At 39.9% G+C, this 24612-nt stretch overlaps 1 long non-coding RNA gene across 1 annotated transcript in view; it reads left to right on the top strand.

Annotated features, from left to right (window-relative positions):
- Nucleotides 1–16066, top strand: part of LOC134809891 (uncharacterized) — a 38415-nt gene extending 22349 nt beyond the window's left edge. The window contains exon 3 of the long non-coding RNA XR_010156616.1: nt 14897–16066. This is a non-coding gene — a long non-coding RNA (uncharacterized LOC134809891). The remainder of the gene's footprint in view (nt 1–14896) is intronic.
- The last annotated feature ends 8546 nt before the right edge of the window (nt 16067–24612 follow it).

Genomic DNA, 24612 nt, shown 5'->3' with positions numbered 1-24612 from the left:
TGTAATCCCAGCACTGTGAGAGGCCACTGTGGATTACCTGAGGTCAGGAGTTCGGGACCAGGCTGGCCAACATGGTGAAACCCTGCCTCTATTAAAAATATAAAAATTAGCCAGGCATGGTGGCGAGCACCTGTAATCTCAGCTACTTGGGAGGCTGAGGCAGGAGAATGGCTTGAACCTAGAAGGCAGAGGTTGCAGTGAGCTGAGATCCTGCCACTGTACTCCAGCCTGGATGACAGAGCGAGATACCGTCTCAAAAAAAAAAAAAAAAAAAAAAAAAGAAAGAAAGAAGAGGAAAATGTTTGTTGGAAGAGGCCCATCTACTTTCTTGTTGCCTAAATTCTAAACCAGACTCTCATTCTTTGTCTCCTCAGCCACTTCCAATGAGCTTTCTGCCTAAAGAATTTTCATCTTCAACACATTTTACACATAATGTGCTGTGGTTTGAATATGTGTGCCCCTGAAAAATTTATACATTGAAACCTAATCTCCAATGAGATACTGTTATGAAGTGAGGCTTTTGGGGAAATGATTAAGTCATGAGGTTAGAGCCCTCATGAAAGGGATTATTGCCTTATAAAAACAAAACTGAGGGAGCTTATTTGCCCCTTCTGCTGCGTGAGGACACATAGAAGGCATTATCTATAAGGAACAGGCCCTGACCAGACACTAAATCTGCTAGCACCTTGATCTTGGACTTCTCAGCCTCCAGAACTTGGGGCAATAAGTTTATGTTATTTATAAGCCACTCAGTATAAGGTATTTTGTTATAGCAGCCAAATGGACTAAGACAAAGAGCCTTCAACGGCTCCCATTTGTATCAAGCAGAGTGCATAAACTGCTGTCCTGCAAGCTGAAGCAACCCAAAGTCATAGTTTGATACTTTCATGGCATTTTTTAAAAAAAAAAAGAATCAAATTACTTATCAAAATTTAACAAACCAAAAGTTGCTCTAAAAGCTTGCATGCTTGCATTTCTTTCTTTCAATAGCAGAGGTTCTGGATCCACATTTCTGAATGGCAATAATTAGCTGCGGCTGAATAATCAGTCACTCCTTGGATAGGGCTTGAGATTTCTAGTTTGCCCAAATCCCCACTCTTCCTCTTACCTCACACCAAGCCCACTCCCCTAATTTACATTTGCCACCTGTCCCCTCAAGGCATTGACTTTATAAGTCTTGACTTTATAAAATCGAAAACTCCTATTATCTGTTTAAGTCCCTTCCTTGATCTGGTCTTCACTTACTTCTCCAGCAAAATGCCCCACGATTCCCTTCATGTTCTCTGGGATCCAACACACTCCCCACACAGCACCTCTCAACTGTAAGTTCTATGAGGCCCATGTCTGTTTTTTTCATCAGTATATTCCCAGCACCTGTAATGATGTCTCATTCATAACAAATGCTCAATAATTAATTTTTAAATGAATCTGTGAACCAATACCTGTCTTTTATTACCTCCCTGCCTTTGTTCATGTTGTTCTCACTCCCTAAAATGATGGGGTGTTTTGTTTTGTTTTGTTTTTAAGATACAGGGTTTTGCTCTATCACCCCAGGCTGGAGTGCAGTGGCCCTCCATACTAATCCTCCCAAGTTGCTGGGACTACAGGCATGTGCCAGCATGCCTGCTATTTTTAAATTTTTTTCATAGGGACAGGGGTCTTGCTTTGTTGCCCAGTCTTGTGTTAAGCTCCTGGCCTCAAGCAATCCTCCCGTCTTGTCTTCCCACAGCACTGGAATTATAGGCATGAGGACCGCACCTGGCCTGAAATGACCCTCTTAACATTCACATGGCAGGTACAAACCACCCAGAGTCAGACAACCCTCCTCAGTCAAACCTGCCCTGACCCACTTGCTAGAAGTAACTTTCTCCTTCTGTGAACTCTTACAAAATCTTAGTGCTTTTAGCAATCATGGACGTTCCAAGCCACATCCCTGATGGCCTACGTCTTTCACACTTTAGAAGAGAATTAGGTTAGGGAAGACTCAACAGGTCTGGGAAGTAAAATCCCACCTTACTCTGGTGGCTATGTTTGGAGGGAAGTGAGAGAAAAAGAAGACAGGGGGCTACTGAGACAGTCCAAGCAAGAAATGATGGTACTTTTGGCCTGGGGGGTTGGCAGGGAGGATGAAAAGAACTCCCTGGATCTGAGAGATTATTGGCACATGAGTTCATTGGGACTTGATGATATAATGGATGAGGTGGTAAAGGTGAAAGAAAGGGAGATTTCAAAGGAACTCTTTGATTGCTGGTTTATGCTAGAGATGAACTATCATCCCCTGAATGATAAAACACTTAAGGAGAACCAGGCTTCAAAGTTAAGGTTTGTTCGAGTTTACTTTGAAGGTCTTTGAGAAATGCAAGTTGAGATGTCAAGTAAAAGATTAGATTTATAGGTTTAGAACTCAGAATAACATTCTGCGCTGAGGACATAAATCTGAAAGCTACCAGAATTATCAGATGTCGAAGCTGTGGATATTGATAACCCTGGTAATAATAATTCCTGAATGTCGAGGGAGAAAGTATTAGAATAGATGAAGAGAAGGGGCTTATGACCAAATCTTGGAAATCTAACATTTCATAGTCAGGAGGTTGAAATTGAGCCTGCAAAGGAGATAGAAAGGGAAGGTGCAAAGCCCTAGGAGAAACCAGATAAGGATGGTGTATTAGCCTGTTCTCACACTGCTGATAAAGGCATTCCCCGAGACTGGGCAATTTACAAAAGAAAGGTTTATTGGACTTACAGTTCCACGTGGTTGGGGAGACCTCACTATCATGGCAGAAGGTGTCTCACATGGCAGCAGAAAAGAGAAGAGAGTTTATGCAGAAAAACTCCCATTTTTCTCGTGAGACTCATTCACTATCATGAGAACAACCCAGGAAAGACCCGCCCCCATGATTCAATCACCTCCCACCAAGTTCCTCCCATGACATGTTGGAATTGTGGGAGTTGTAATTCAAGATGAGATTTGGGTGGGGACACAGCCAAACCATATCAGATGGCATTGGACAGCCAAAGAAGAGAGTGTTTCAAGATGGGAAGAGTGGTGTATTGCTGAGAGGTTAGTAAAGATGAGAACTGAACAATATCTGAGATGTGGCATTATGTATGCCTTGAAAGCCTCTGAATGAGCCACTTCTGAAGGCTGCTAGGCCAGGCAGGAGGAAGCCTGCTGTGCATAGGGAGGAGAGGAAAGGGGCAGTGCCCATGGCTGTAGTACACCATAGCTGTGGTCAATGCTGGATTAAGGGAGGCAGATGTTAATGTCATTCCTGTGATGTGGCTAAAAAATATTTATTGGATTTAGCAGCCTGGAGGTCATGATGTACTTAGGGAGAGGCACCCGTTTGCAAGGAGTGCTAGGGTTAGAACCCAGGTGAGAGAGTTGGGGATTGGAAGAGAAGGAAGTAGAAACTGTGCCAATGATATGGTGTTGTAATGAACACTGGCTACACTCTCTTTTGCCTCTCTGCCTCCATCTGCACAAGTGCTTAGTGGGAGCCCCAGTCACTACCCCCTCCTTCCTCAGCAAACGGGCTCACATACGATGTCAAAGAAAAGAAACTATGGTGTGTGAAGAAATGCTTCAGCTTTTTTGTGTATCTCAAAGCTAGTGAGTGCCTTGGAATTTTTTAAGAGAGACCACCCCGCCACCACTCCCTGCACCACCTCACTCCGTGCTGGGTTTCTGCATGTGTGCGTGTGTGTGTGTGTGTGTGTGCGCATGCACGCATGTGCATATGTGTATTTAAATGGTTTTAATGTCAAAACTGAGGTCTCCTGCTGGTTTAAAGTATTTGAAAGAAACTCCTCCTCTGCAGTCCAGGGACATCCCTGTGTGGTTTCTGAGAAGGATGAGGAGTTCAAGAAGTGAAGGCTCTGTCATACATAAAGTGAAAACAATTTCACTGTGCAATCCAGGAGAGACAAAGCAGTGTAGCATGTGGCTTCAGGATTCTGGCCAGCAGAGGTGAGTTAGAGAGACAGCTCTTAACCTTCACATTTATGTGTAACATTAGAGGACAAGGTATTCAGTTAGTGGTGAAAATGCAACGAAAGTAAATGCTGACAACTGCATTTTTTTCCCGTCAAAGTCAATTTAACCTAATTTCCACTGACTAAGTGCCTCATCCTACTTTCAAAATGCCACTGAATTTTAGGCAACTAGATCTTTATAGCAAAAGTTGAAAAAATAGAAATATTTTATTGGCCACCTGGGCTTCAGACAGGCCTTGAAATTTCATTCTGTCTTTCTTCTATAACCAGCAATTGTCCAATAGCAATATAATGCAATCCACAAATTAATTTTAAATTTTCTAGTAGCCATGTTAAAAAATGAAAAAGAAACAAGTAAGATTACTTTAAGAACATATTTTATTTAACCCAATATATCCAAAATATTACCACGTCAATGGGGAATTAATATAAAAGTTTATTAATGGGCTATTTTACATTCTTCAGCTCATCCTACGTCTTTGAAATCTGGTATATATTTTACACATACGGCACATCCTAATTCAGATTAGGCACATTTCAAGTGCTCAATAGCAGCACGTTGCTAGTGGCTATCAATCATACTGAACATCACAACTCGAAACAATCATAAAAAAATCAGGTACAAAAAGAATCTCATCTAACTGGAAAATAGGGAACTCATATTTACTGAACATCTATTAGGTGACAGCCACTGGGCTCTCATGTCATTTACTCCTCACCGCAATTCTGCCACATAGATACTATTATCTACTTTTTTTTTATTTTTTCTTTTTGAGACAGGGTCTCACTCTGTTGTCCAGGATGGGGTGCAGTGGCATGATCACAGCTCACTGCAGCCTCAACCTCCCAGGCTTAAGTGATCCTCCCACCTCAGCCTCCCAAGTAGCTGGGACCACAGGCATGCACAACCACTCCTGGTTAATTTTTAAATTTTTTGTAGAGCTGGGGCTTTCTTATGTTGCTCAGGCTGGTCTTGAACTGCTGGACTGACGTGATCCTTCTATCTCAGCCTCCCAAATTGCTGGGATTACATATGTGAGCCACTGCACCTGGTCTCTATCTTTCCTTTTGAGAGAGAAACTGAGGCTCGGAATGTTTAAATAAATTGTGCCTCACTAAGAAGTGGCAGAAACAGCATTTAAACTCAAGGCTGTGCTTTTCTTAACACATGCTGTTGCTTCCCTTGGCAGTACAATCAGTTAAACCTCCCTGAGTCCTTAATGCATATCATGATGTTCAGTCAAGACGTGCTCATGGTAAGAAGAGCAGCTGTAAGACCACAAAATAGTAAACGCTTTAAAGAGCAACAAGAAAGAAAAAGGGCCACTCCATCAAGCCCCAATTCTTATTAAATAATAGATGTGATAACCAATCTGAAACTAAATTTCATTGATTGCCTTCCTTGTGTAAATGCGCTTTATGGAGGAAAAAAGAAAGTATGCAACCTTAGGGGTCTGACCGACTTTTCTGCACTCCCTCCTCTGCCCTTCTCATTCTCATCTTGCAGGGAGCCTTCTGTTTCCTGACACCTTCTTTCTGGCTTCACATTTGTGCACCTCTTCTTCCCTCTGGCGGGAAGATTCTCCCTTCTCCTGTCTGAGTGATTACCTCCTTCTCATCCTTCAAAGCCTGGCTCAAACATCGCTTCCTGCTAGAAGTCCTCCCTGACACCCTAGGCAGAGTTGACCATTTTTTCCTTTGTGCTTTAATTGTTCATCTTTCTATCAGAGCAATTATTACACTTTTGTTCTGAGGTCTGTTTTCCCACAGGGTGTGAGCTCCCAGAGGCAGGGAGAATGCCTTATTCAATCCCTGTGGAGTAAGTGTCTGACTCTGCTATTAGCTAAGGAATCCTGGCCCTTAAGCCCGACAGAAGATTGGATCAGATCCTAATTACATTGATTAGGGAAACCTAAAGCACTTCGCAAGGGGTCTCCAAATTCTGGGGGAAGTTCTTATGGTTTATGGTCTTGTGGTTAATTCTATTCTCATGTCCTAACTTTGTCAAAATTTGTTCTCTGTGTCTTAGAGCTACTTCTTTCCACTCAGCTCTGATGTTGGGCCCCCACGTAACTTCTCTTTGACTCTCCCTTCATCCCAAAAGCAACCATATAAAAAAGCCATTTTACCAAAGACCAGGGGATCCCAGGAAGGGTGATACACCACAAAGCAAATAGCTTAAAATCTGGTACTAGATTTTTCTGAAACCCTGTTGTCCTAATATTACATTCCTACTTCTTGAAAAGTTTCCAGCCTCTTTCTCTCAAATTCTTTTTCTGCCAGCCTCTTTGCTTGCCCCCTCCCTCCTTCCTCCTCCCCATTCCTTTTTTTCTTTTTTTTTCAGGAGCCGATATCCGATATTCCTCTTATTTTCACATGTAAAATGGTACAACTTTTCCTTCCTGCTAGGGCTCCTTCAGATACTGGCATCATGGATCTCCAGCCCAAACACTTAGCAAAGTATTTTCCCAGGCAGTTTCCCTCTTGAGAACAATCTCAGCCAGCAGTTAAGATAATAATAATATCTCCTTCTATCCAGACCAGAGTCAGCAAACTTTTTCTGTAAAGGGAGACGTAGCAGATAATTTTGGCTTTCTAAGCCATAAGATCTCTGCCACAATGACTCAACTCTAAGTGTGGCCTTAGACTAGTTACTTTACTTCTCACAATCAACTTTTCTTACCTATAAAACGGAGTTAATGCATATTTCACAAAGGAGTTGTGTCTGTTCAGTGGGACAACATCTAAGACAGTCAGTGCAATGCCTGACACACACAAAAATATTGTTTTTCTTTCTTCTTTTTTTCAACTTCACAGAGCAACAGATTGTAAAAAATATTGCATTAATCTGGGTTTAACTGTTTTAGTAATTCCTGAACAATAGCAATTGCAATTTAGATGATATTAAAGCAGGCAGACTATCACACATAAAGGATTTAGAGATTCAAGCACATTGCTAAATTTGCCAGTTGTTCTTTTCTTTATAAGTAACATAAAAACAGGGCACACTGACTTTTGAAAAAAGAACATTTAGTTAAGGGCAGCCAGAGAGAAAGGTCGGGTTACCCACAAAGGGAAGCCCATCAGACTAACAGTGGATCTCTCAGCAGAAACTCTGCAAGCCAGAAGAGATTGGGGGCCAATATTCAACATTCTTAAAGAAAAGAATTTTCAACCCAGAATTTCATATCCAGCCAAACTAAGCTTCATAAGTGAAGGACAAATAAAATACTTTACAGACAAGCAAATGCTGAGAGATATTGTCACCACCAGGCCTGCCCTAAAAGAGCTCCTGAAGGAAGCACTAAACATGGAAAGGAAAAACCGGTACCAGCCACTGCAAAAACATGCCAAATTGTAAAGACCATCAAGGCTAGGAAGAAACTGCATCAACTAACGAGCAAAATAACCAGCTAACATCAAAATGACATGATCAAATTCACACATAACAATATTAAACTTAAATGTAAATGGGCTAAATGCTCCAATTAAAAGACACAGACTGGCAAATTGGACAGAGTCAAGACCCATCAGTGTGCTGTGTTCAGGAAACCCATCTCACGTGCAGAGACACACACAGGCTCAAAATAAAAGGATGGAGGAAGATCTACCAAGCAAACGGAAAACAAAAAAAGGCAGGGGTTGCAATCCTAGTCTCAGATAAAACAGACTTTAAAACAACAAAGATCAAAAGAGACAAAGAAGGCCATTACATAATGGTAAAGGGATCAATTCAACAAGAAGAGCTAACTATCCTAAATATATATGCACCCAATACGGGAGCACCCAGATTCATAAAGCAAGTCCCGAGTGACCTACAAAGAGACTTAGACTCCCACACAATAATAATGGGAGACTTTAACACCCCACTGTCAACATTAGACAGATCAACGAAACAGAAAGTTAACAAAGATACCCAGGAATTGAACTCAGCTCTGCACCAAGCAGACCTAATAGACATCTTTTTTTCTTTCAGCACCACACCACACCCATTCCAAAGTTGACCACATAGTTGGAAGTAAAGCACTCCTCAGCAAATGTAAAAGAACAGAAATTATAACAAACTGTCTCTCAGACCGCAGTGTAATCAAACTAGAACTCAAGATTAAGAAACTCACGCAAAACCGCTCAACTACATGGAAACTGAACAACCTGCTCCTGAATGACTACTGGGTACATAACGAAATGAAGGCAGAAATAAAGATGTTCTTTGAAACCAATGAGAACAAAGAAACAACATACCAGAATCTCTGGGACACATTCAAAGCAGTGTGTAGAGGGAAATTTATAGCACTAAGTGCCCACAACAGAAAGCAAGAAAGACCTAAAATTGACAATCTAACATCACAATTAAAAGAACTAGAAAAGCAAGAGCAAACACATTCAAAAGCGAGCAGAAGGCAAGAAATTACTAAGATCAGAGCAGAACTGAAGGAAATAGAGACACAAAAAACCCTTCAAAAAATTAATGAATTCAGGAGCTGGGTTTTGAAAAGATCAGCAAAATTGATAGACCGCTAGCAAGACTAATAAAGAAGAGAGAAGAATCAAATAGACGCAATAAAAAATGACAAAGGGGATATCACCACCGATCCCACAGAAATACAAACTACCATCAGAGAATACTACAAACACCTCTATGCAAATAAACTAGAAAATCTAGAAGAAATGGATAAATTCCTCGACACATACACCTTCCCAAGACTAAACCAGGAAGAAGTTGAATCTCTGAATAGACCAATAACAGGCTCTGAAATTGTGGCAATAATCAATAGCTTACCAACCAAAAAGAGTCCAGGACCAGATGGATTCACAGCCGAATTCTACCAGAGGTACAAGGAGGAACTGGTACCATTCCTTCTGAAACTATTCCAATCAATAGAAAAAGAGGGAATCCTCCCTAACTCATTTTATGAGGCCAACATCATCCTGATACCAAAGCCGGGCAGAGACACAACCAAAAAGGAGAATTTTAGACCAATATCCTTGATGAACATTTATGCAAAAATCCTCAATAAAATACTGGCAAACCGAATCCAGCAGCACATCAAAAAGCTTATCCACCGTGATCAAGTGGGCTTCATCCCTGGGATGCAAGGCTGGTTCAACATATGCAAATCAATAAATGTAATCCAGCATATAAACAGAACCAAAGACAAAAACCACATGATTATCTCAATAGATGCAGAAAAGGCCTTTGACAAAATTCAACAACCTTCATGCTAAAAACTCTCAATAAATTAGGTATTGATGGGACGTATCTCAAAATAATAAGAGCGATCTATGACAAACCCACAGCCAATATCATACTGAATGGGCAAAAACTGGAAGCATTCCCTTTGAAAACTGGCACAAGACAGGGATGCGCTCTCTCACCACTCCTATTCAACATAGTGTTGGAAGTTCTGGCCAGGGCAATTAGGCAGGAGAAGGAAATAAAGGGTATTCAATTAGGAAAAGAGGAAGTCAAATTGTCCCTGTTTGCAGATGACATGATTGTATATCTAGAAAACCCCATTGTCTCAGCCCAAAATCTCCTTAAGCTGATAAGCAACTTCAGCAAAGTCTCAGGATACAAAATCAATGTACAAAAATCACAAGCATTCTTATGTACCAATAACAGACAAACAGAGAGCCAAATCATGAGTGAACTCCCATTCACAATTGCTTCAAAGAGAATAAAATACCTAGGAATCCATCTTACAAGGGATGTGAAGGACCTCTTCAAGGAGAACTACAAACCACTGCTCAATGAAATAAAAGAGGACACAAACAAATGGAAGAACATTCCATGCTCATGGGTTGGAGGAATCAATATCATGAAAATGGCCATACTGCCCAAGGTAATTTATAGATTCAATGCCATCCCCATAAAGCTACCAATGACTTTCTTCACAGAATTGGAAAAAACTACTTTAAAGTTCATATGGAACCAAAAAAGAGCCCCCATCGCCAAGTCAATCCTAAGCCAAAAGAACAAAGCTGGAGGCATCAGGCTGCCTGACTTCAAACTATACTACAAGGCTACAGTAACCAAAACAGCATGGTACTGGTACCAAAACAGAGATATAGATCAATGGAACAGAACAGAGCCCTCAGAAATAATGCCGCATATCTACAACAATCTGATCTTTGACAAACCTGAGAAAAACAAGCAATGGGGAAAGGATTTCTTATTTAATAAATGGTGCTGGGAAAACTGGCTGGCCATATGTAGAGAGCTGAAACTGGATCCCTTCCTTACACCTTATACAAAAATTCATTCAAGATGGCTTAAAGACTTATATGTTAGACCTAAAACCATAAAAACCGTAGAAGAAAACCTAGGCATTACCGTTCAGGACATAGGCATGGGCAAGGACTTCATGTCTAAAACACCAAAAGCAATGGCAACAAAAGTCAAAATTGACAAATAGGATCTAATTAAACTAAACAGCTTCTGCACAGCAAAAGAAACTACCATCAGAGTGAACAGGCAACCTAAAAAATGGGAGAAAATTTTCACAACCTACTCATCTGACAAAGGGTTAATATCCAGAATCTACAATGAACTCCAACAAATTTACAAGAAAAAAACAAACAACTCCATCAAAAAGTGGGCAAAGGATATGAACAGATACTTCTCAAAAGAAGACATTTATGCAGCCAAAAAACACATGAAAAAATGCTCATCATCACTGGCCATCAGAGAAATGCAAATCAAAACCACAATGAGATACCACCTCACACCAGTTAGAATGGCGATCATTAAAAAGTCAGGAAACAACAGGTGCTGGAGAGGATGTGGAGAAATAGGAACACTTTTACACCGTTGATGGGACTGTAAACTAGTTCAACCAATGTGGAAGTCAGTGTGGTGATTCCTCAGGGATCTAGAACTAGAAATACCATTTGACCCAGCCATCCCATTACTGGGTATATACCCAAAGGACTATAAATCATGCTGCTATAAAGACACATGCACATGTATGTTTATTGCAGCACTATTCACAATAGCAAAGACTTGGAACCAACCCAAATGTCCAACAACTATAGACTGGATTAAGAAAATGTGGCACATATACACCATGGAATACTATGCAGCCAGAAAAAATGATGAGTTCATGTCCTTTGTAGGAACATGGATGAAACTGGAAATCATCATTCTCAGTAAAGTTTTGCAAGGACAAAAAACCAAACACCGCATGTCCTCACTCATAGGTGGGAATTGAACAATGAGAACACATGGACACAGGAAGGGGAACATCACACTCTGGGGACTGTTGTGGGGTGGGGGGAGTGGGGCAGGATAGCATTAGGAGATATACCTAATGCTAAATGTCAAGTTAATGGGTGCAGCACACCAGCATGGCACATGTATACATATGTAACTAACCTGCACATTGTGCACATGTACCCTAAAACTTAAAGTATAATAACAATAAAATAAAATAAAATAAAATAAAGAAAAAAGAACATTTATTGGTTCACATAACTAAAAATTCCTGGGTTAGATTTTTGTATTTGGTGGGTCCAGGCACTCAACCCATGTCATTGGGAATCTGTGTTCTCTTCATCCTCCTCCCGGCAGGACCTCCTTTGAATGGTTTCCTTCTCAGGTAGATTATCCTCATGCAGCAGAAAATGCCCATGAGCAGCTACAGACTTAGGGCTTAGCACAGGGATCCACAAACTGTAACGCTCAGGCCAAATCCCACCAAAGCCTGTTTGTGTACCGCCTGTTAGCTAAGGAAAATATTTACATTTTTAAAGGGTTATAAAAAATGCAAAGAAGACTATGTGACAGAGACAGAGATGTATGGATACCAAGCTGAAAATGATTATTATCTGGCCGTTTCTAGAAAATGTTTACTGACATCGCAGCTCCAGTGCACAAAGAGCTCTTCTTGTCCATTTTTTTTCTAGCAGAAGACCCAAGATTGCTTTCCTGGGAGCTTCTTATTGCTTCTCTGTGCTGCCTTCTGGAATTTTTCTCATTTCTATATGTCTCAGGCATCAGACAGAACTGGATTAATGGCTTTACTGATTCTCTCTTCAGCTGCCCTTGAATTTTTAATCTTAATTACTATATTGTTTATTCTCAAAGTTCTATTTAGTACAATATGCTTAGTGTTTTCTATGGCTTCTTTGTCTCTCTTTTTTTTTTCTTACCTTAATCACTTTAAACGTTCTTATTTTATAGTCCCTAGCCAAAGCTGAGTTTTGGGAGGGTTTATATCTTCTGTTGATAGGTCTGCTGGCATTGGCTCATGTGTTTGGGGTTTTAAAAACTCTTGGATTGTGAATTCATCTTAACATGGCATTTAAACCATGGGAATCCCGGATCTCCAAGTTTGAGGGCATCTCTCTGGTGCTACTTTTGCCAGGAATTTTAGGAATGTCTAAAAACTGTTTCTACGCTAATTTAACACACAGAGGTCTCCAGTGCCATAGAGGGAGTACAACTTTGAACCCCAAAGCTGGTGAATGCAGGCCTGGAGTTTCAAAAATTTTCCCCCCTCAGAGCTCACTCCAAGGAATGCAAGCTTCTCTGTCATTTCCTTTGGTCTTTTCGGGGAAGGAGGCCTTTCCCTGCTTTTCCCCTTTCACTAAGGATAGCAACTTCATGTGGGATATCAATTTTTCCTTCTGTCCCAGACTAACCATCAAATCCCAAACTCCTTGGTTTGTGAGATCATCAAATACCCCCAGATGGCCCCAACTTCAGTTCGCAGGTTATTCTCTGGTTTTAGTTGCCATTTCATTTTGGCCCCTGGGATTTTCTTTTCTTTCTTTTGAGCTCAGTTGGGACATTTAAAGAGATGCTTGTTCTAGTTTATACTGCTTTTCCAGGTGTTTCATAGCAGGAGGGTTTCATGTAATGCAATCCACCACATTGCCCCAAATGGAAATTCCATTAGGCCTGTGAGACTCCATGTAAGACTATGCCAGCACCATGTGCCACCCACAGAGAGCTTCCTCTACCACTTTTATCACCTAGAGTAGCAAGCACCTTAAGAGGTGCTCACAGGATGTGTGTTGGAGATGACCATTTGGGTGAGTTTCCAGGAAAGCACAGCAAAGCCTGCTGATAATGTGTTTTATCTTAAGGTATCCAGTACAATCATATGCACATGGTGTAATGGCTCCTGCGACAACAGCATTGTGTGGGGTTTAAGAGTACGTACTCCAGAATCAGACTATCTAGATTTAAATTTGGTTTCTTCTGCTTCCTAGTTGGGTATCCTTGGGCTAGCCACTTAACTCTTCTTTTCCCAGTATGTGAAATGGGGGTGATGATGGAACCTATCTCAGGGAGTCACGGAAAAGGGTAGATGAGGTAATGTCTGCAAAGGGCCGAGCCTGCGGTGTGCTCTGGTAAATCTTAGCCTTCGTTTGTTTCAGGGAAAGGACCTGGGCTGGAGAATAGACCCATGCACGAGGTTGGGGTGGGGGCACAAAAGCCCATCAGGATAAACCTGCCCCTTTCCAGAAGTGAGAAAGGGAAGGAGGATGAGGAAAAGGCTGAGGTAACTGAAGAGAATACTGACCCAGTCCTCAGGAGGAAAAACAAAAATTAAGATTCTAAGAAACGTTCTTTGGGCTGGGCACAATGGCTCACACCTGTAATCCCAGTATTTTGGGAGGCCAAGGAGGGAGGATCGCTTAAGCCCAGGAGTTCAAGACCAGCCCTGGCAACACAGAGAGACTCTGTCTCTACAAAATTAAAAAAAGAGCCAGACATTGTGGCGTGCATCTGTAATCCCAGCTATTTGGGAGGCTGAGGTGGGGGAATCACTTGATCCTGGTGGGCTGAGGCTGCAGTGAGCCGTGATTGCGACACTCCACTCCAGCCTGGATGACAGGCCAGGCCCTGTCAAAAAAATAAATAAAATAAAATAAAATAAAATATAAAAAGGAAGGAAGGAAGGACAGAAAGAAGGAAGGAAAGAAAGGCTTTTTGAATTATAGAATTCCATGAGGATGACAAAGTTTGTGTGTGTTGGTCTAAAAATGAAACCCCACCGAATGGCATTACTGGCTTCCACAAGCACAGAAACGTCACTGTTTATTGTGGAGGCTGTGAGAAGAATGTGCAAAGCACATTGGCCTTCAATGGAGGTGAAGGTGGGACTAGGAGAGAGTCAGGGGTCCTTTAACATTTACCACCTTGGATCTCCATGCTCCCCTTATGCTTCCATTATCTGCCTCTTACCTAATTCCTAAGTGGTCACTATTGAAGTGCCATGCAATTGCCTTAGAAACTTCTGATGCCAGAAAATTCACTCTCAAAAGGAGAATAAAAGATTAATAGAAGTTCCTAAACATTTTCAAGGGAAACTTGAGCTGATACAAAATGCAAAAAGGTCTGCAGAATTTTAACACATTTCTGATACAGGTTAGAATTAGAATTCTTGAAAAGATTTGTTTAAAGTATTTTTAAAACATTTGGCTACAGGAACAGTTATTTGTGCAAGCACTATTTCTAAATGGATTGTGTGGCCCCACCAAGCCAGAGTGTGCAGACTAGGAAGTGGTCCTTGGGCTGCTTCCTCCTGAGAAGTGGTTTGAACACTGGGAAATGTGTTTCTCCCTCAACAAGTGCTTATTCAGCAGCTTGAGTGGCAGAGAAAGGTGATAACGGCCAGATATCAGCAACACTCCATTTAGTTTTTTAAATGGTTGACAGCATTTCTAGGAGCAGCTATCTATGAGCGTTGAGTAAGGATTTTGTGGGACTCAGTTAAATTCAGAGAAAAACTTGCTACAAAGTTAATCAGACGTTTTCACTGTTAAAAACATTTTTTTTCTGCCACATGTTTTTGGATACAAATAGAAAACAGTTCACACAAATTATTGTGATCTGTATGGTTCCTATACAGACACACTGAATCTTTTAGTTTTCATTTTTTCTCTTCAGGATGCCAGTGTCTCTACATCGTGACAACTTTGAATGTGACCATTGTATCACCTACTAAGTCCGGCAGAACTAGAAATTATGTTTGAAGTTCCAGAAAGTTCCAGAAAGCACATTTGGCCTTATAATAGATAATTACTAACTGCAATAGCTGTGCATTTACTAAATGATATGCTCTGCCAAGGAGCGAGTTCCCCATCACAGAGAGCAGCAGAAGCCATCATCAGGAATGCTGCGTGTGGATTTCTGAGTTGAGTATGCGGTTAAAACACAAGATGCTAGGTTTAGTCCAATCTTAAAATTCTATGATTTTAATCTTTTAAAAATAGTGTTTGCATAGTATTTTTAAGTTTCTAATGAACCTCACATACATGATCTCATTGATTCTTTTTTAAACAATGGAGGTCACTTTTTCTTGGCTTAAACAAATGAAAATAAATATAAACAATATACACTTCTGAAGAAGGATGGCAGAATAAAGGCAAAATAAAGACTCTCCTCCTCCATCTAAAATATGAATAAAAATAATAAAAATCAGCAAAAAAAAAAAAAAACCCACAAAAAAAACAGCAACAGCAAGAACACCAAGAAATGGGAGCAACCTAATGTCATAGACTTCAAAAAGGGGAGGACAAAGGAAGGAAGCAGAGATTTTAGAAAAGTAGTTTCTCTGTGCTCACTTTGGAAGCCTTGGGTTACCAAAATATTGAAAAATTGAATCAAAAGCTATTAATCTGAAAAGAAGCAAATTAGCAGCGCATATTGTTTTCCCTGAATGCTTTAGGTTATAGAACAGGTTAATAACAATATGAATTCAACATAGTGGGTCCCAAAGAGGAAATGATGAAACAAGAGAATGATCTGGAAAAGTGATTTTCTACTGTCCTACAGAAACAAATTAAAGACCAAAACAATATTATTTTTTTAATGATACTTTAGTTCTAGGGTACATGTGCACAATGTGCAGGTTTGATACATAGGTATACATGTGCCACGTTGTTTTGCTGCACTCATCAACTCGTCATTTACATTAGGTATTTCTCCTAATGTTATCCCTTCCCCCGTCGCCCAACCCCACGACAGGCCCGGGTGTGTGATGTTCCCCGCCCTGTTTCCAAGTGTTTTCATTCAAAACGACATTATTATAGAACTGATAAATAGATAAAAATCATCCAAAAAAAAAAAAAAAAAACTAAATAGGCACAACTCAAAATAAGCTTACAGACAGAAAAAATCCTTAAGATAAAGATAGAAATTGCATGTGAAAAGCGCAAAGCCATTTCAGCCTAGTTCTTAAGCCTGGTTGTAGACAATCTGCAAATAGGACAGACAAAATATTCAAAGCTATAAAACAAAAAAAATTGCTCTGACAAATGCAGAAACGAATCTGCAGATTGAAAGAGCACACCATGACCCAAGAAAAACAAATACTAAATGATCAGCACTGAGACATATCCTCATTAACTTATCAAACTTCAAGGACTTTTTTAAAAAGTATTTTGGCATAGGACGTAAAAAGTAAAGGAAGCCAGTTAGGGTTGCCTTTGACGCTAACAATCAATTTTGCATGCCAAGCTATAATAAAGCACTACCTAGGATTTCCAAGGGAAAGTGTGACTCAAGAGTATTTCACCCATCCAGAATGAGTTTCAGTATAAAAGTCACAGATAAATATTCTGACCCACAACAGAACTCAGGGAACACACACTCATGCGTCCTTCTTCAGAGGAATTATTCAGTGATGAACAGTCAATTTAGAGATGAATAGAAATAAAATATTTGGAAATATATAGTCTGGGATAAAAAAGACTTCTTAGGAACACATAATTCATTTGAATATGGAACTCATGGTATTAAACAATTACGGGATTAATGTTTCCACAACAGAATGTGAATATTATAAGCAATGATATTGTAAAAATAATATTAGGGCCAAAATTGGGAAGTGAGGGGTAGGGAGATGGGAGGAAGTACAAGTCTAAAGATTTACTCATCTTTCCGATGTGTGAGTCATTCAATACTGTCTAAAACTGAAACATGTTGCTAAAAAAATAATGACTCCAACATTTTAACATTTTTCATAGTATCTTTTCTTAACCTTATTTCCCCAAGAGGGAATTTTGAGCAAATAGCATCTCCTGTGGTAAAGAATATTTAATGAAAGGGCAACAAATTTTCAGTTTTATGTTAGTTTTACTTTTCTAATGTTCAATTCAAGTAACATTAAATCCATTAGTTTTTTGAAGAATGTGTATATGATCACTTTTATGTAAAAATATTTTTGCCTGTCTATGTCTGTTTCTCTTTCAATCTCTCTTTAGCATATGACATGGCTTGACTCTGGGTCCCCACTCAAAACTCACCTTGAATTTTAAAATCTCCATATGTCAAGGGAGGTACCAGGTGGAGATAATTGAATCATGGGGAGAATTTCCCCCATGCTGTTCTCATGATAGCGAGTGAGTTCTCAAAATATCTGATGGTTTTATCAGGGGTTTCCCCCTTCATTTGACACGCATTCTCTCTCCTGCCGCCCTGTGAAGAGGTGCCTTCTGCCATGATTGTAAGTTTCCTGAGGCCTCCCTAGCCACGTGGAACTGTGAGTTAATTAAACCTCTTTTCTTTATAAATTACCCAGTCTTGGGTATTTCTTCATAGCAGGGTGAGAATGGACTAATGCAGCACACATTTCTCTTTCCTCTTCTCTCCTTTCCAAATAGTAACTGGATTTTCATTCAGATTTCCATCTGTCTGCCAGGCAACCTAAGTACTTCAGGGGACTGTGAACCCAGCTCCAGGGCCAGGGTAGAATGATTGGGCTAAGGATAATTCCTTATCCCAGGGAACTCAGGTCAAAACCAACCAGGGTGTTGGCATATTCCTGCAGTAGATCTGGAATGGGCTTGTGACCCAGCTCAGGCCAGTGAAACATGAAGGAAGGCTTGGCGGAGAATTCTGAAGAAGGAGCTTCTCAGCTTTTAAGAGAAGCTCACCATAGAAAACTCCCTCTCTCCCTCTGGACTTGTTGGTTTAAAGACGCAAAACCTGGAGCTGCTACAGACATTTTTCACCACTGCAAGTGAAGACTTCTGCCCCACAGACAGCGACTGGAAGCTGTCTTCAGGCCAACCCTGAAGATCACTCTGTCTCTGGATGTCGGTTACACAAATCAATACATTTCCATGTGTTAAAGCAATTCGACTTGGATTTTACATATATTTTTGAAACTGAAAACATTGTAATCTATATATCTACTTAGAAAGATGTGAAATATTCACCTAATAATAATCATTTGGGGTTACTACTAAAAATTATTTTTACTTTTCTTCATTGCTTACTTTATAATGAGCTGTTTCATTTTTTAAAACACAAAAAGTTATTATTCTTGCATATTAAATTGTTAAACATAAAAGTAATATGTACTCATTGGAAAAAAATCCAGACACCTTCTCTTCCAGGTGCCCTAAATAGAGTTAGGGAGAGAGAAAAATAATGATCTTTGATCAGAAAATATAATAAAAATGATTTTAGAAAGAGTCAACATATTTACTCTGCTTAGAAGTTTACACATATAATCTCATTTAATTTTCACAACATATTATGCAGTAGGAAGCATCATTAGCTCCATTTTATAGACAAAAAAATCTCTTGCATTCTGCAATTGTCTAAAATTACTTTGAAAAGAGACAGTTTTTAATAGCATAGTTAAAGATAAAAGATTTATAACATACACATGATAGAGAAAATTAATATAGTCATGCATTACTTCATGATGGGAATATGTTCTGAGAAATGTGTTGTTATATGATTTTGTTGCTGTGTAAACATCACAGAGTGAACCCACACATCCTCAAAGGTATAGCCTAATACTCTTAGGTTACAAAGCTGTACAGCATGTAACTCTACTGAATATTGTGGTCATTGTAACAAAATGGTATCTGTGTATCTAAACATTAAAAAGGTACACCACAAAGAGACTTAGACTCCCACACAATAATAATGGGAGACTTTAACACCCCACTGTCAACATTAGACAGATCAACAAGACAGAAAGTTAACAAGGATACCCAGGAATTGAACTCAGCTCTGCACCAAGCAGATCTAATAGACATCTACAGAACTCTCCACCCCAAATCAACAGAATATACATTTTTTTCAGCATCACACCACACCTATTCCAAAATTGACCACATAGTTGGAAGTAAAGCTCTCCTCGGCAAATGTAAAAGATCAGACATTATAACAAACTGTCTCTCAGACCACGGTGCAATGAAACTAGAACTCAGGATTAAGAAACTCACTCAAAACCGCTCAACTACATGGAAACTGAACAACCTGCTCCTGAATGACTACTGGGTGCATAACGAAATGAAGGCAGAAATAAAGATGTTCTTTGAAACCAACGAGAACAAAAACACAACATACCAGAATCTCTGGGACACATTCAAAGCAGTGTGTAGAGGGAAATTTATAGCACTAAATGCCCACAACAGAAAGCAGAAAAGATCCAAAATTGACACCCGAACATCACAATTAAAAGAACTACAAAAGCAAGAGCAAACACATTCAAAAGCGAGCAGAAGGCAAGAAATTACTAAGATCAGAGCAGAACTGAAGGAAATAGAGACACAATAAACCCTTCAAAAAATTAATGAATTCAGGAGCTGGGTTTTGAAAAGATCAGCAAAATTGATAGACCGCTAGCAAGACTAATAAAGAAGAAAAGAGAGAAGAATCAAATAGATGCAATAAAAAATGACAAAGGGGATATCACCACCGATCCCACAGAAATACAAACTACCATCAGAGAATACTACAAACACCTCTATGCAAATAAACTAGAAAATCTAGAAGAAATGGATAAATTCCTCGACACATACACCTTCCCAAGACTAAACCAGGAAGAAGTTGAATCTCTGAATAGACCAATAACAGGCTCTGAAATTGTGGCAATAATCAATAGCTTACCAACCAAAAAGAGTCCAGGACCAGATGGATTCACAGCCGAATTCTACCAGAGGTACAAGGAGGAACTGGTACCATTCCTTCTGAAACTATTCCAATCAATAGAAAAAGAGGGAATCCTCCCTAACTCATTTTATGAGGCCAACATCATCCTGATACCAAAGCCTGGCAGAGACACAACCAAAAAAGAGAATTTTAGACCAATATCCTTGATGAACATTTATGCAAAAATCCTCAATAAAATACTGGCAAACCGAATCCAGCAGCACATCAAAAAACTTATCCACCATGATCAAGTGGGCTTCATCCCTGGGATGCAAGGCTGGTTCAACATACGCAAATCAATAAATGTAATCCAGCATATAAACAGAACCAAAGACAAAAACCACATGATTATCTCAATAGATGCAGAAAAGGCCTTTGACAAAATTCAACAACCTTCATGCTAAAAACTCTCAATAAATTAGGTATTGATGGGACGTATCTCAAAATAATAAGAGCGATCTATGACAAACCCACAGCCAATATCATACTGAATGGGCAAAAACTGGAAGCATTCCCTTTGAAAACTGGCACAAGACAGGGATGCGCTCTCTCACCACTCCTATTCAACATAGTGTTGGAAGTTCTGGCCAGGGCAATTAGGCAGGAGAAGGAAATAAAGGGTATTCAATTAGGAAAAGAGGAAGTCAAATTGTCCCTGTTTGCAGATGACGTGATTGTATATCTAGAAAACCCCATCGTCTCAGCCCAAAATCTCCTTAAGCTGATAAGCAACTTCAGCAAAGTCTCAGGATACAAAATCAATGTACAAAAATCACAAGCATTCTTATACACCAATAACAGACAAACAGAGAGCCAAATCATGAGTGAACTCCCATTCACAATTGCTTCAAAGAGAATAAAATACCTAGAATCCAACTTACAAGGGACGTGAAGGACCTCTTCAAGGAGAACTACAAACCACTGCTCAAGGAAATAAAAGAGGATACAAACAAATGGAAGAACATTCCATGCTCATGGGTAGGAAGAATCAACATTGTGAAAATGGCCATACTGCCCAAGGTAATTTATAGATTCAATGCCATCCCCATCAAGCTACCAATGACTTCCTTCACAGAATTTGAAAAAACTACTTTAAAGTTCATATGGAACTAAAAAAGAACCCCCATCACCAAGTCAATCCTAAGCCAAAAGAACAAAGCTGGAGGCATCACACTACCTGACTTCAAACTACACTACAAGGCTACAGTAACCAAAACAGCATGGTACTGATACCAAAACAGAGATATAGATCAATGGAACAGAACAGAGCCCTCAGAAATAATGCCACATATCTACAACAATCTGATCTTTGACAAACCTGAGAAAAACAAGCAACGGGGAAAGGATTCCCTATTTAATAAATGGTGCTGGGAAAACTGGCTAGCCATATGTAGAAAGCTGAAACTGGATCCCTTCCTTACACCTTATACAAAAATTAATTCAAGATGGATTAAAGACTTACATGTTAGACCTAAAACCATAAAAACCCTAGAAGAAAACCTAGGCATTACCGTTCAGGACATAGGCATGGGCAAGGACTTCATGTCTAAAACACCAAAAGCAATGACAACAAAAGCCAAAATTGACAAATGGGATCTAATTAAACTAAAGAGCTTCTGCACAGCAAAAGAGACTACCATCAGAGTGAACAGGCAACCTACAAAATGGGAGAAAATTTTTGCAACCTACTCACCTGACAAAGGGCTAATATCCAGAATCTACAATGAACTCCAACAAATTTACAAAAAAAAACAAACAACCCCATCAAAAAGTGGGCAAAGGACATGAACAGACACTTCTCAAAAGAAGACGTTTATGCAGCCAAGAAACACATGAAAAAATGCTCACTATCACTGGCTATCAGAGAAATGCAAATCAAAACCACAATGAGATAGCATCTCACACCAGTTAGAATGGCAATCATTAAAAAGTCAGGAAACAACAGGTGCTGGAGAGGATGTGGAGAAATAGGAACACTTTTACACTGTTGCTGGGACTGTAAACTAGTTCAACCAATGTGGAAGTCAGTGTGGTGATTCCTCAGGGATCTAGAACTAGAAATACCATTTGACCCAGCCATCCCATTACTGGGTATATACCCAAAGGATTATAAATCATGCTGCTATAAAGACACATGCACACGTATGTTTATTGCAGCACTATTCATAATAGCAAAGACTTGGAACCAACCCAAATGTCCAACAATGATAGACTGGATTAAGAAAATGTGGCACATATACAACATGGAATACTATGCAGCCATAAAAAATGATGAGTTCATGTCCTTTGTAGGGACATGGATGAAATTGGAAATCATCATTCTCAGTAAACTATTGCAAGAACAAAAAACCAAAAACAGCATATTCTCACTCATAGGTGGGAATTGAACAATGAGAACACATGGACACAGGAAGGGGAACATCACACTCTGGGGACTGTTGTGGGGTGGGGGAAAGGGGGGAGGGATAGCATTAGGAGATATACCTAATACTAAATGTCGAGTTAATGGGTGCAGCACACCAGCATGGCACATGTATACATATGTAACTAACCTGCACATTGTGCACATGTACCCTAAAACTTAAAGTATAATAATAATAAAATAAAATAAAAAATAAAAAGGTACAGTAAAGATAAAGTATTATAATCTTATGGAGCCATTGTTATGTATGTGGTTGAGCGTTGACTGGAATGTTGTTATATGGTGCATAGCTGTGTATGCATGGGACTGTGTATGACACAAAATGGAAATGGAGGTAGCAGATCTTTTGCTACTTTGGTAGCCACTGGGACAGAAGACTGAAAGCCACTAGGTCTTAGTTTGGCCTGGCTGAGTTTTCTGAATCTTATAAAGAGAAAATCCCAGATCTTTCCCTAGAAGCTGCCACCATCTAAAATTGGACCTCTGGCATTTTAAGATAACTTACTGATGCAGCTTGGCTGTGTCCCCATCCAAATCTCATCTTGAATTATAGCTCCCATAATTCTCATGTGTTGTGGGAGGGACCCTGTGGGAGGTAATTGAATCATGGGTGCGGTTTCCCTCATACTGTTCTCAGGGTCATCCATAAGTCTCACAAGATCTGATCGTTTCATAAGGGGAACCCCTTTTGCTTGGTTCTCATTCTTTCTCTTGCTAACTGTGATGTAAGACGCACCTATCATCTTCTGCCATGATTGTGAGGCCTCCCCTGCCAGGTGGAATTTTGAGTCCATTAAACCTCTTTTTCTGTATAAGTTACCCAGTCTCAGGTATGTCTTTATCAGCAGTGTGAAAACAGACTAATACACTTACTCAGAAGTATAAGCTCCAGTAAGGTATGGACTGAATCAGCCTTATTCAATGTTGTATTCCCAGCACTCAACATAGTACCTGGTATATAGTGAGTGCTCAATAAATGCTTGGAGAAAGAAAACGAGAGATGGGAAGGAAGGATTATTTTTGATTTCTCTTCTGGTCCACCCACCTGCACCTTTCTCCAAGTTGATGATCCTTTTATCTGTACACATCTTCCTCTTCCTCCCCTTTCCCTTTCAGCTGGCAGGAGGACACCTGATAGCAGGAACTTGAACTGCCCTCTTGGGCCATGAAAGAGAAGCTGCATTTTGAGGATGACAAAGTAACAAGATCGAATCCTAGTTAAGCCACAATTAAAGCCCTGTATTGCCTCCCAGATTTCTGCATGGGGGAAAGATGTCCATCTTCTTTAAGTTGTGGTATTTTGGGGTCTCTTTGAAACAGGAGCCTTATTCTTGACTAGTGTGTGTCAAGTACTGACACACTGTAAGAGAAACCATAGTTACCAGGACGGTAAAATAATTGACATTTCCCTAATTCATTTCTTAATTTTATTATTATTTTTAAACATTAGATTTTTCAGAAACTCATTTGGCTTAAGGGGGTTTATTGGGTCATATAACTTAAAAACTCCAAAGGATTTTGGGTCCCAGATATAGTTAAATGCAAGGGTTAAACAACATACATAGAGCTCACACTTTATCTCCATCTGTGGCTTTGTCTTTTTCTGTATTGTGTTGACTCCTAGAAAGGATCTTTCTGTGAGGTGAACCCTAAATCTCTTGGCTTATAGTGTCCTTAGAGATAGCAGTTCCAGTGGGAAAAAACTCCATATCCCCAGTGTTCCCATCAGAACTGGAGATTGGCCCTCACTGGACTTTCACTGAATCATGTACCATCTCTGAACCAATCACGGTGGCCCGTGGTTCAGACCTGGGACATGCCTCTGCCTTACAGCTGGGGATGAATCAGTTGTACCTAAACCATGTGCACTAAGGGTGAGAAAAGAGAGATTCCCCAAAGAAGGTTTAGGGTGCTCTTAGCAGAAAGATAGGAATGAATGCAGACAGGCAACAACTACAAATGTCCACTATAATTTATTTATTAATTCAACAAATATTTATTGAACACCAAGAATGTGTCTGGCTTTTTCTTAGATGTTGGAGATGTAGAGTGAAGAAAATTCACAAAAATCCCTGCCCTCTATCTTAGTCCATTTGAGCTGCTATAACAAAATACCATAGACTGGTGGCTACTAAACAATAGAAATTTATTTTTCACGGCTCTGGAGACTGGATGTCCAAGATCAAGTTGCCAGCAATTTCAGTGTCTGGTGAGGACCCACTTCCTGGTTCATAGATGGCGCCTTCTAGCTGTGTCCTTAACATGGCAGAAGGGGCTGGCTAGCTCT

This window comes from Pan troglodytes, chromosome 3, assembly GCF_028858775.2.
Source record: "Pan troglodytes isolate AG18354 chromosome 3, NHGRI_mPanTro3-v2.0_pri, whole genome shotgun sequence".
Lineage (NCBI taxonomy): Eukaryota > Metazoa > Chordata > Mammalia > Primates > Hominidae > Pan > Pan troglodytes.
This window is presented reverse-complemented; position numbering and strand designations above follow the sequence as displayed.